Source organism: Nannobrachium achirus (assembly GCF_963921795.1).
Source record: "Nannobrachium achirus genome assembly, chromosome: 18".
NCBI lineage: Eukaryota > Metazoa > Chordata > Actinopteri > Myctophiformes > Myctophidae > Nannobrachium > Nannobrachium achirus.
This window is the reverse complement of record NC_137825.1, coordinates 46,949,678-46,959,882: the sequence shown is the minus strand read 5'-3', so window position 1 is coordinate 46,959,882 and position 10,205 is coordinate 46,949,678. Positions and strand designations below refer to the sequence as shown.

The following is a 10,205-nucleotide window of genomic DNA, read 5'->3' as shown; positions in this document are numbered from 1 at the left end:
TTGAATTTGCACACAATAAGCGCACGTTGTTTGATAAGTGGTGTAAGGCAACCGACACCCATGATTTTGAGCAACTACGTGAATTGATTTTGCTTGAAGAATTTAAAGCTATACTGTGTAAGATGCTCAACTAGTGGTCAGTAGCCCTATAGCAAACCGCGGTCGCGTTCGCGTCTTTTGGCCGTTTTTCGTACCTTCACACCCCCGCGTCTGCCTCCACCTCGCCGAGAGCTATCTTTAGAGGGGTCCCTGGTTCCTGTGCGTTCAGGCATTCCGGAGAAACGGACTCCTTCACCCTGCCTGGTAGGCGAGATTACCTTTTGAGTATAGAGACACACGGGCGACTACAAATATGGCCGCCATAGCGACCCCACTTCAAGATGCGCTGTGATTGGCCGGCAGTGTATAACCCTCGCTGTGATTGGCCGGTAGTGTGATGACGTAATTTTGCCGCGAAATCCGGTCCCCGGTCAGAATCATAGAAAACATATTTACAGAAAGCTTTAGGGGATGAAATTAACGGAGTTGGTGTTCTAAAACTTTAGCGATTTAACTGTTAGGACAATTTTATGATTTGTTTTATAAAAAAAGTTACATGGTATAACTTTAAGAGGTGTTTACCCGAGAATATTGTTATCTATCTATAAATGCGACAAATCTCTGCGTGTATGTATCTCTGCGTGTATGTAACCCGCGTATCTCGAGAACCGTTCGTCCCACCGGCTTCAGATTCGGCACGCGCGTTCCCCGACGCGGCGCGGAGTGCAGTGCCGAGCCTCGACCCAACCCGACGCACGGTTTTCCGAAACCGGCGCAAAACGTTCGGAATCTCCTTATGCAGAGCTGATTGTTGACATCAGGCTGTTCCGGAGGAAATCGGCGCAAGCGCTGACTCATTGTGACATCACTTCATAAAAGGCACTGACATCACGTACGCCGGCGCGAAACGTTCGGAATCACCATATGCGGAGCTGATTGTTGACATCAGGTGATCGGCGCAAGCGCTGACTCATTGTGACATCACTTCATAAAAGGCTCTGACATCACGTACGCCGGCGCGAAACGTTCGGAATCACCATATGCGGAGCTGATTGTTGACATCAGGTGTTTCGGTGGAAACCGGCGCAAGCGCTGACTCATTGTGACATCACTTCATAAAAGGCTCTGACATCACGTACTCCACATGAGTCAACAAAAAATCTCTGTGAATGTGTATGTATGTATGTAATCCGCGTATCTCGAGAACCCTTCTTCCCACCGGCACGCGCGTTCTCCAGATATGGGCATAAAATGAATGCCCGTATGCGGAGCTGATGTCTGACATCAGAGTTTTCCGCAACCGGTACTGTGTGTGCAGAGATCTCCATATATGGGCATAAGGGGACAAAGGCAAACAGATGGTCAAAACGGGTCCTATGACAACAGGTATATTGGGGTTTGCATTAAAGCGTGGGGACAAAGGCAAACAGATAGATGGTCAAAACGTGTCCTATGACAACAGGTATATTGGGGTTTGCATTAATGGGGTCCGCTCCAAAAAAGATAAAGAAAATAAAAGAGACAAGACAAACATAAGACAAGCAACAAAGCGTGGGACTGGGAGGATGACTTGAATGATGCAGATTTAAGCAGGCGTATTCTGCTTAAAGAAGAAACAAACAAAAAGCGACAGAGATCTCATATATGGGCATAAAATGGACGCATATAAACAGATATCTCCATATGCTTAAAGAAGAAACAAACAAAAAGCGACAGAGATCTCATATATGGGCATAAAATGGACGCAGATAAAAATATATCTCCATATATGGCATATATGGGCATAAAATGGACGCAGAATCACAAAGATCTCCATATACGGGCATAAAGGGACACAGACAGACAGATACAGAGATCTCCATATATGGGCATAAAATGGATGCAAATAGACAGATATCTCCATATATGGCCATATATGGGCATAAAATGGACCCAGGATTATATCTGCAGTGATCTCCATATATGGACATAAAATGGACGCCGACAGACAGACAGATACAGATATCTCCATATATGGGCATAAATGGACACAGGCAAACAGATGGTCAAGACGGGTCCTATGACAACAGGTATAATGGGGTTTGCATTAAAGGGCGGGGCATTCATTCCCTATTTACATCGTTCCCGAGTTGGCTATTTAAATGACCAAAAACGTGCTACTTTGGCAACAGCAGCAGTGGCTGCTGATGAGTTTGCATTGACTCATAGAAATTCATTTTCATCCCCAGTGTCCCGGGGGGGGGGGGGGTCCAAATTTAGGGCAGAGGCCGCATGCGCCCCGTAGTCCCCGGGGACGGTCGCCGGTTGCGCGTGGTCCTTGTGCGTGTTTTTACTGTCGTGACACAAGTCATGTGATTGCTGATTGCCCGTTAGCAGAGAGGGGAGAGACAGCTAACCTCTTAGAGACTCCCTCTGCCATCGGGTTGATTCAAACTGTACCTAGTGCCGTGAACAATGTAGTTTGGGGGGAGACGGTGGGTAAAATTGATGTAGACTTTGCACCATTTGTTTCAGAGGGTTTCGTTTCTCTGTCGGAGGATGGGATCGACCCCATCCCCATTAAAGTACTGAGAGATACTGGGGCAAAACATTCCCTCATTAGGGCTGGGGTGCTACCATTGTCAAGTAAAACCTACTGTGGGTCTGAATTAAGGGTGTGGGGTGTTAAGTTGAGTGTGGTACGTGTACCTCTCCACAAAATACAGTTGGCTTCCTCCATTGTGTCTGGCTCTGTACAAGTGGGGTTGAGGCCTCAGTTGCCGGTATCAGGGGTTGATTTAATTCTTGGGAATGATTTGGCAGGAGCAGACGTATTCCCGGTACATCAAGGGATGGTGAAGGGCAACTCATTTTCCCCAAATGGCACTGTGACATGTGACAGAATTCCTAAACCATGTGGGTCTAAAATGTCATGTTCTGATATTCCTATGAGCAATAATGTGGGAGTTTTGATGTTTTTGTTTGGATGTTTGATTGGGTGGGGGGTCCTGAGTCTGGTGGGCCTGCTAGATCTAGTGGACTTAGTTTTTCAAAGCATAGTGCAGAGTCCCTTGTACTTGCTGAGAGAGTGGCTTGGTTCTCTCAATGGGAAATTGCACTGTGATTTTGAAACAGCAGCTCGCCAGTCTATTCAGTCCAATGTTAAAAACAAAAACAACCATAAGCCTGATAAAAATGTTCAACAGGTTAAAGTTCCTGGGTTATCAGTGGGTGCTTTGGGTTGGCAGGTTAAGTTCCCACGTGCTATATGTTTGCAGCCAGTTGAGTGACACCAAGTATGATAAAGTACACAACAGAAGGAACAGATCTTGGGGTCATGTTAACTCATTAAGGCCTTCATTCGGTGTTGAGTGGAGTCAGAGGAAAAGGGTTGTTTCTATATAAGGTACAACAATGGATTAAATGGAAACGTATATTTCATGACATTTAGATTGTACAGGATTGAACATTTCTTTAGGGGGAGAGATGTTCAATCTTGAGGGGGAGGGTGTTACGACCCTGGGGGTCTTCAGGCGTGCTAATGTGTATACTGTAGGTAGGCATAACCCTCTTGGTCCCTGTGTGAGGTGCTCCTGTGGATTGTGTGTGCATGAGTGAGTCAATGAGTGAGAGGATCTGAGAGAGTGGCTGTGTGAGAGAGAGAGAGAGCTGAGGGAGTGGCAGAGGTGTGAATGAGTGGTTGAGTGAATGATTGAGAGTAGGTGGCGATTGGTCCAGTGTGGTGCAGAGGGAGTATATAAGGGAGACTTCAACCAGCACCTGCGTCCTTTCTCTTCACTCCCAACATGGACTGCCAGCAACCAACATCTCATGTTCCCTCTGTTGTACTCATGTATTTACTGTTGATAAGGGTGGGGGGGATCCCTTTTGTTGAGTTCGCTTTTGGATCTTTATGTTTTTGGAGGTAGGAGTTAGTTCATTTCTTGTATTTTGAGTTACTTATGTGGGAGGGAGTTTAGTTAGCTGTATTGTGTAGAGTTTTGGTTTATTTCCATACATAATCCCTCACCCTTCAGAAAACTAATAAAAAACCCATTGTATGGCTGCAATCCTGCCTTGCTGGTGGTTCATTTGGGAGGTTCCAAGAGGGGGGTCCACATCATCATGTTGCCACCCCCAGTTCCCCTAGGCTGGGGTGTAACAGCAGGGAAAGGAATTGGTTGGAATAACGTGTTCCTTCCACAAGTTCAGTTCGGGGCTCTCCCAAGGTTGGCAGAGGGAGATTAGGGAATTGGCACTGGGTGAAATATGTAAAAGCGTGGGATTGATAAAACAAACAAAAAAACGAGTCCCGACCTGAAATTGTTCAAAAGTATTTTCTAGAGACTAAAGAGATGGAGAGACTGTTAGGCTACTGAACAAAACAAAACACTCTGCTCTCTTGCTAATTTCTCAGGAATATAGAACGTTAACAAATCATATCTCTTACACACCTTTGAGGCATGACAAAGGCAACAAACGAAACAATTAGTTACAATCTTACTTTTATTTGCTTTAAGATTAAAAAAATCACTCAGGTTTGGCCACCATGTCCCATTAATACAACATATGTTGGCATTGTACATTTGAACGTATAAAATGTAAATCTTGGGGTGAGTCGCTAACCCTCCCGACGCTCCTTTGTCGAAATGACGGTCGTTCGAAATAGCGAGATTTCTCCCCCTTAAGCTGGCCGCACACTAGCCGATAATCGGGCTATTTAATTACCCCCCCGACAATCGGGCTGCCACCGACTGAAACGGGCCCGACAATCGGGCATGAACGTCGTCTAGCGTGAGGTCTCACAGATCCACTCGGTGCCCAGCCGAGTGGCTCGGAGGACGATCGGGGGTAGCCAGACTCTTTTCAAACATGTTTGATATTTTCCTGGATCAGTACTTGTCTGGAAGACTGGAAGGGCAGCAGGGGACTGAGAGAAAATAGGTACAGCAGCCGCTGATACTAGACGCAAGTCTCTGAGCATACATCTGACTGAGTGACAGATCCATCTCTTTTTTTTTTCTCTCCACCTCTCCCGGCCTCTGCCTCTCACACACACACACACACACACACACACACACACACACACGCGCCCGCACAGACACACTTTTCATAGCGTCCGTCCGTCCATCAGGTTGTATCATGAATGATTGGGATTTAAATTAAAACTCAACGGCAGCGCATATCAAACAAACAGAAGAAAGACCGCGACCAGCACACATCCCTTGCAAGTAGGTGGGACGTTCGCGAACGAATCGAGTATTTTGAACGGCTCTTTGAAATGAACGATGGGATCCGGTTTGCAGTAGGGAGCCGTTCCTTTCTAATGAACAGTGGTGGGAAAATAGCCTACTGCAATCAATGTGGAAATACTCTGCCACAAGTAGAGGTTTTTGGAATGCTAATATACTTGAGTAAAAGTACAAACGTATTGGTATCATTCAACATTTAATTAATGTAGCCTACAGAGTACCAATAGTAGAAAGTAGGCAGAATGTCCTGTTTCACAGATTTTCCAATGAATAAAATGTAGAAAAATCTTTTGAAAATAGCCGATCTACAAGCTCACAATGCAACAAATGGCAGGTATGTAGGCCTACCTATATATGGCAGAAATAAATGTATATAGGGTTGAAGTTATTTGTAATTATAATCAAAATCTACAAAGTAACTAATGAGCCAGTCTTTTGAACGGCTCTTTGAAAGGAACGGGTCCCAGAGATCCGGTTCACTTCAAAGGACCATAAATCCCATCTCTAGGAGTCAAAGAAGTACACGCCCATCCTGATCTACAAGCTTACAATGTGGCACGGGACAGACACAGTTTGGTCTTGGAGATCTTGTTCTGGGTGCGCTACACAGTCATACGACTAATCATAAATCAGGCACCATCAGCCATGAGAAGGACGGAGCGGTGCTTTAGCGCAGGAGAGAGAGGGGATGTCAGAGTTGGATGTACATGAAACGTGTCAAGTGAACTCATATCGTCAAAATAGGACACAACTTCCATATTGAAGCTTTTTTTTTCGTTGCGTGAGGCGGTGTTGTGTGTTGAGTCAGTGGATAACGTCATGTGTTTGTACGTGTGCGTGCGTGTTGCAAAGCACAGCTCTCAGAACACCCCCGTGGCATCTTGTATTCATTATATTATTTATTATTGCTGTGTGCGAGCCCGACTCAATCGGGATAGAATCCTGTAGCGTGCGGAGCGCCCGACTGTTCAAAACGGCTAGTCTGAGTCCGTTTAGATTATCTGGTAAAATAATCTGAAAAAATGATAGTGTTTAATTCTACCCGATTCAGTCGGGCCCGATTATCGGCTAGTGTATGGCCAGCTTTAGTTAACACTGCTACGCTAAAGACAGCTCAGCAACATTAAGCACACAAAGCTATTAGCATCTAAACTCATCATTGGTGGAGATGTGTAGCTCTGGTGCCATGCCATTGGTCAGACAGCCTTTTATTCTGTTATTACACCGACGGTCAAAAAAAGAAAAAGAGTGAAAAGAAATCCATTGATTGTAAATCCCATTAGACAAATTCCCATTGTATAATAATATGTATAGGCACAGCTGACACTACACCATTCACAGCTGACCTCATGCTAGCCTAATATGTTCACATTAATAGCCGAACACTACATGGAGAAGTGATATTGTACAATACACCTTTTAAACAGCAGCCATATTGACAAATAGTAATGCAGCATCCTGGACCAAGTGGATATGTGCTGACTAAGGGCTGATGCATACTCCACTTTTAGAACCAAAATAGGCATGTATAAGTGGGCTGTTCGGTGATGCCGAGATGTTGTGACACCCCGACCAATTTAAACTTAAAACACTTGATTATGTGGAGAAAAAAAAAGAATATATATATAATACTAAAGACCCTTTGTTTTGCGGTTTTCAATCATGTTCTACTAGTCATTAGTATAGCCTACCAGTCAATATGGCTGCTCTTAAAAAGGTCTAGTAAAATAGTCTTGTGTCAATGTCAATAACATTTAACATGTATTTTCTGTAGAACAACAACAAGTCGTAGCAAACTGAACATTCTCTCCAACTCCATGGTTTATGTTAATTTACAGTGCCAACACTAGAGGTTACTCCTTCTGTTGAAGGTTGATCAGCGTTAGTATGATGTCTGCAGGCAGCCCACGTTTGACCAGTTCCTCTTTAAGCTGCAGGTGAAACAACACAACTCGTAATGAACCTTTTAACTGAAGTTATGTGTTTAAAATAGTTAAAGTGATAGTTCGCCTATTTTTGAACCAAAGCTGTATGAAATCCTCACCTAATGGAGTTGTTCCAAGGGCATGAATTAGTTAACTGAATCCCGTGGATAGAACTGTGGTCAATTTTGTGCTGAATAAAAAGTAGTTCCATTGATTTGGCGGGCCCTAAATGTTATAATAAATTAATCCACAAAACTGCCGTCATTATTATTGTTGACATATTTCTACTATATAGAGCAACTTTCGTTCAACTTTGACCCCTCTGTCACATGGTACTATTTCTTCTCTCGAGTAGATCACTGCGCCACATTCACCTCAATGGGCGCATCCCGCGGCAGCATCACACGCCCCAAACAAGCAGCTCTGCAGTCTGCACTTATAGCTGCCCTGGGGGTCCCCGGATCCCACTTTGAGAACCAATGGTGCAGACGATATATTTTATGTATTTAATAGTCCTATGTTGTTTTACCCTCGGCAATGTAAGAACGGTAGCTCTGGTCCATAGCGTAGCGCTATGTCACCGATGCGCTCTTGCACCGTAGAAAAGGCTGCGCACCCTCTCCTCTGTAGTAAAAAAACAAAGTACAGTTTCGCTTCTCACCAAAACAAAGACATCTTCATAAAGTAAAAAGCCTACTTTCCGTAGTGGGGGCAATCTGTGTCTAAATTTCACGTCTACAATGCACTTTTCGCCATAAAAGAAAATATTTCACCCGAAGGTAAAATCTGGTCAATGGACTTTTCTATTGACAAGATCTGTAGAGGGCGGTGTGGAGTTGCTAAAACTTCCAGTGAAATATTTTCTTTTCTGGACCAAATGTGTATTTTAGACGTGAGGTGCAGGGGCTACGAGTGTTGCCACTAAGGAAAGTAGGCTTTCAACATCTTAGAACCGTCTTTGTTTTGGTGAGTAGTGAAAGCGTATTTTTACTACAGACGAGAGGCAGAGCAGCCTGGGCTGCCACGGCTCTGAGCGCAAGTGCTCACCAGTGACATAGCATAGTGTTAGATACGGGACCAGAGCTAAAAAGAACGGGAAAACTCGCTGGCTCTAACAAGCCAAAGTTGTATGTTGTCTTTATCCTTGGGGAAACGGTGGAAGAAGTTTTTATTTTACCCAGTAATGAGTGGATATATCTCCCTTGTGTTAACAATAGCAGATAAAGGTTAGCTAAGCTGCTATTCAAGGCTAGTAGGAGCGATCAGCAGCGACCGAACAACAGCTAAGCAAATGGCGTGTGCACGCAGCACAGAGCATACGCCGTGATGCGGCACAGTGATCTACTCGAGAGAAGAAATAGTACCATGTGACAGAGGGGTCAAAGTTGAACAAAAGTTGCTCTATATAGTAGAAATATGTCAACAATAATAATGACGGCAGTTTTGTGGATTAATTTATTATAACATTTAGGGCCCGCCAACTCAATGGAACTACTCTTTATTCAGCACAAAAATTACCACAGTTCTGTCCACGGGATTCAGTTAACCAATTCATGCCCTTGTAACAACTCCATTACAGGTGAGTATTTCATACAGCTTTGGTTTAAAAAAATAGGCAAACTATCACTTTAACTGAAGTTATCTCTTGTACAACATAATGTCCAATCAGACAGGATTGGTCATACTTGACATCACAAATATATAATATAAATGGTAAGACGGAATTCATTTCCCAGTAGATTCCTCAGTGCAACCACACTTGCAACTTACCAGAATTGCATCTTTCTAGTTATTATTAGTTACCTTTGGCAGCACTATTGTCCTGATGTCTTCTTTGGTCAAAGGAGTCTTAGACGAGATTCTCACTCTCAGGCCAATGGTGCCACCTACAGGTAAAATATCCCAGCTTTAGAATACTGACAGTAAACAGTTTAATGTTGTTGTTGAATAGAGCAGTGCTTCCCAACCTGTGGGTCCCCAAATTATTTTGGGTGGTCCCCAGATGATTAACTTAATATGCAACATTGTTTTCTCATTCAACAGTAAACAAACCAACATAAAGTTTAAGTGTATAGGGGGTATCTGCACATTTCTAAAGTGACAATTTAAGAATGTTTTAATACCTCTAAAATGACAAATTATATATTGGCCAAATAGACGTATTAGAGGCAGAGATTGTGAAAATAGCCGATCATGCTCACAACGCCTCGCAACATGAGGTGTTGTGAGCATGTAGATCTGCTATTTTCACAATAGAACCGTGTTATACAAAATGCAATCTGGCTAGCCATCGTCAAAGAAAAGGGAACACCCACTCGGTTTGTCCCTCTTCCTTTGGACATGAAAAGGTGGTCCTTGCTTCGTCGAGCTCCCTATCAGCCGAGGGAACCTGTGGCAACTTCCACATTACCAAATTACAACATAGTAAAAGAATGATCATAATTTCATCACACTTACGAGACCCAGGGGTGTAGCTAATTGAGACTTCCGCTGTGGGCAGTACGATTGTGACTGTTCCTTCGGGTGGAGATCTCACAGTCGTAGATGGTTTAGCACTAGTAGGCCTACTACTAGTAGTAGTAGGTGGTGGTGTGGTCATAATAGTAGTTGGAGCTATAGTTTCAGTAGTAGGAGATGGCATGGGTGTAGTAGCAGATGGTGTGGGTGTAGTAGCAGATGGTGTGGGTTTAGTAGCAGATGGTGTGGGTGTAGCAGCAGATGGTGTGGGTGTAGCAGCAGATGGTGAGGGTGTAGCAGCAGATGGTGTGGGTGTAGTAGCAGATGGTGTGGGTGTAGTAGCAGATGGTGAGGGTGTAGCAGCAGATGGTGTGGGTGTAGCAGCAGATGGTGAGGGTGTAGCAGCAGATGGTGTGGGTGTAGTAGCAGATGGTGAGGGTGTAGCAGTAGATGGTGTGGGTGTAGCAGCAGATGGTGTGGGTGTAGCAGCAGATGGTGTGGATGTAGCAGCAGATGGTGTGGGTGTAGCAGCAGATGTTGTGGATGTAGCAGA

At 44.2% G+C, this 10,205-nt stretch overlaps 1 long non-coding RNA gene across 1 annotated transcript; it reads right to left on the bottom strand.

The window, feature by feature from the left end:
- Positions 1-6,355: 6,355 nt before the first annotated feature.
- On the bottom strand, positions 6,356-9,988 carry LOC308302706. The gene is made up of 3 exons (XR_013962953.1): positions 9,653-9,988; positions 8,999-9,081; positions 6,356-7,201 (listed from the first exon to the last, which is right to left on the bottom strand). It is a non-coding gene; the product is annotated as an uncharacterized lncRNA (long non-coding RNA).
- Between the last annotated feature and the right edge of the window lie 217 nt (positions 9,989-10,205).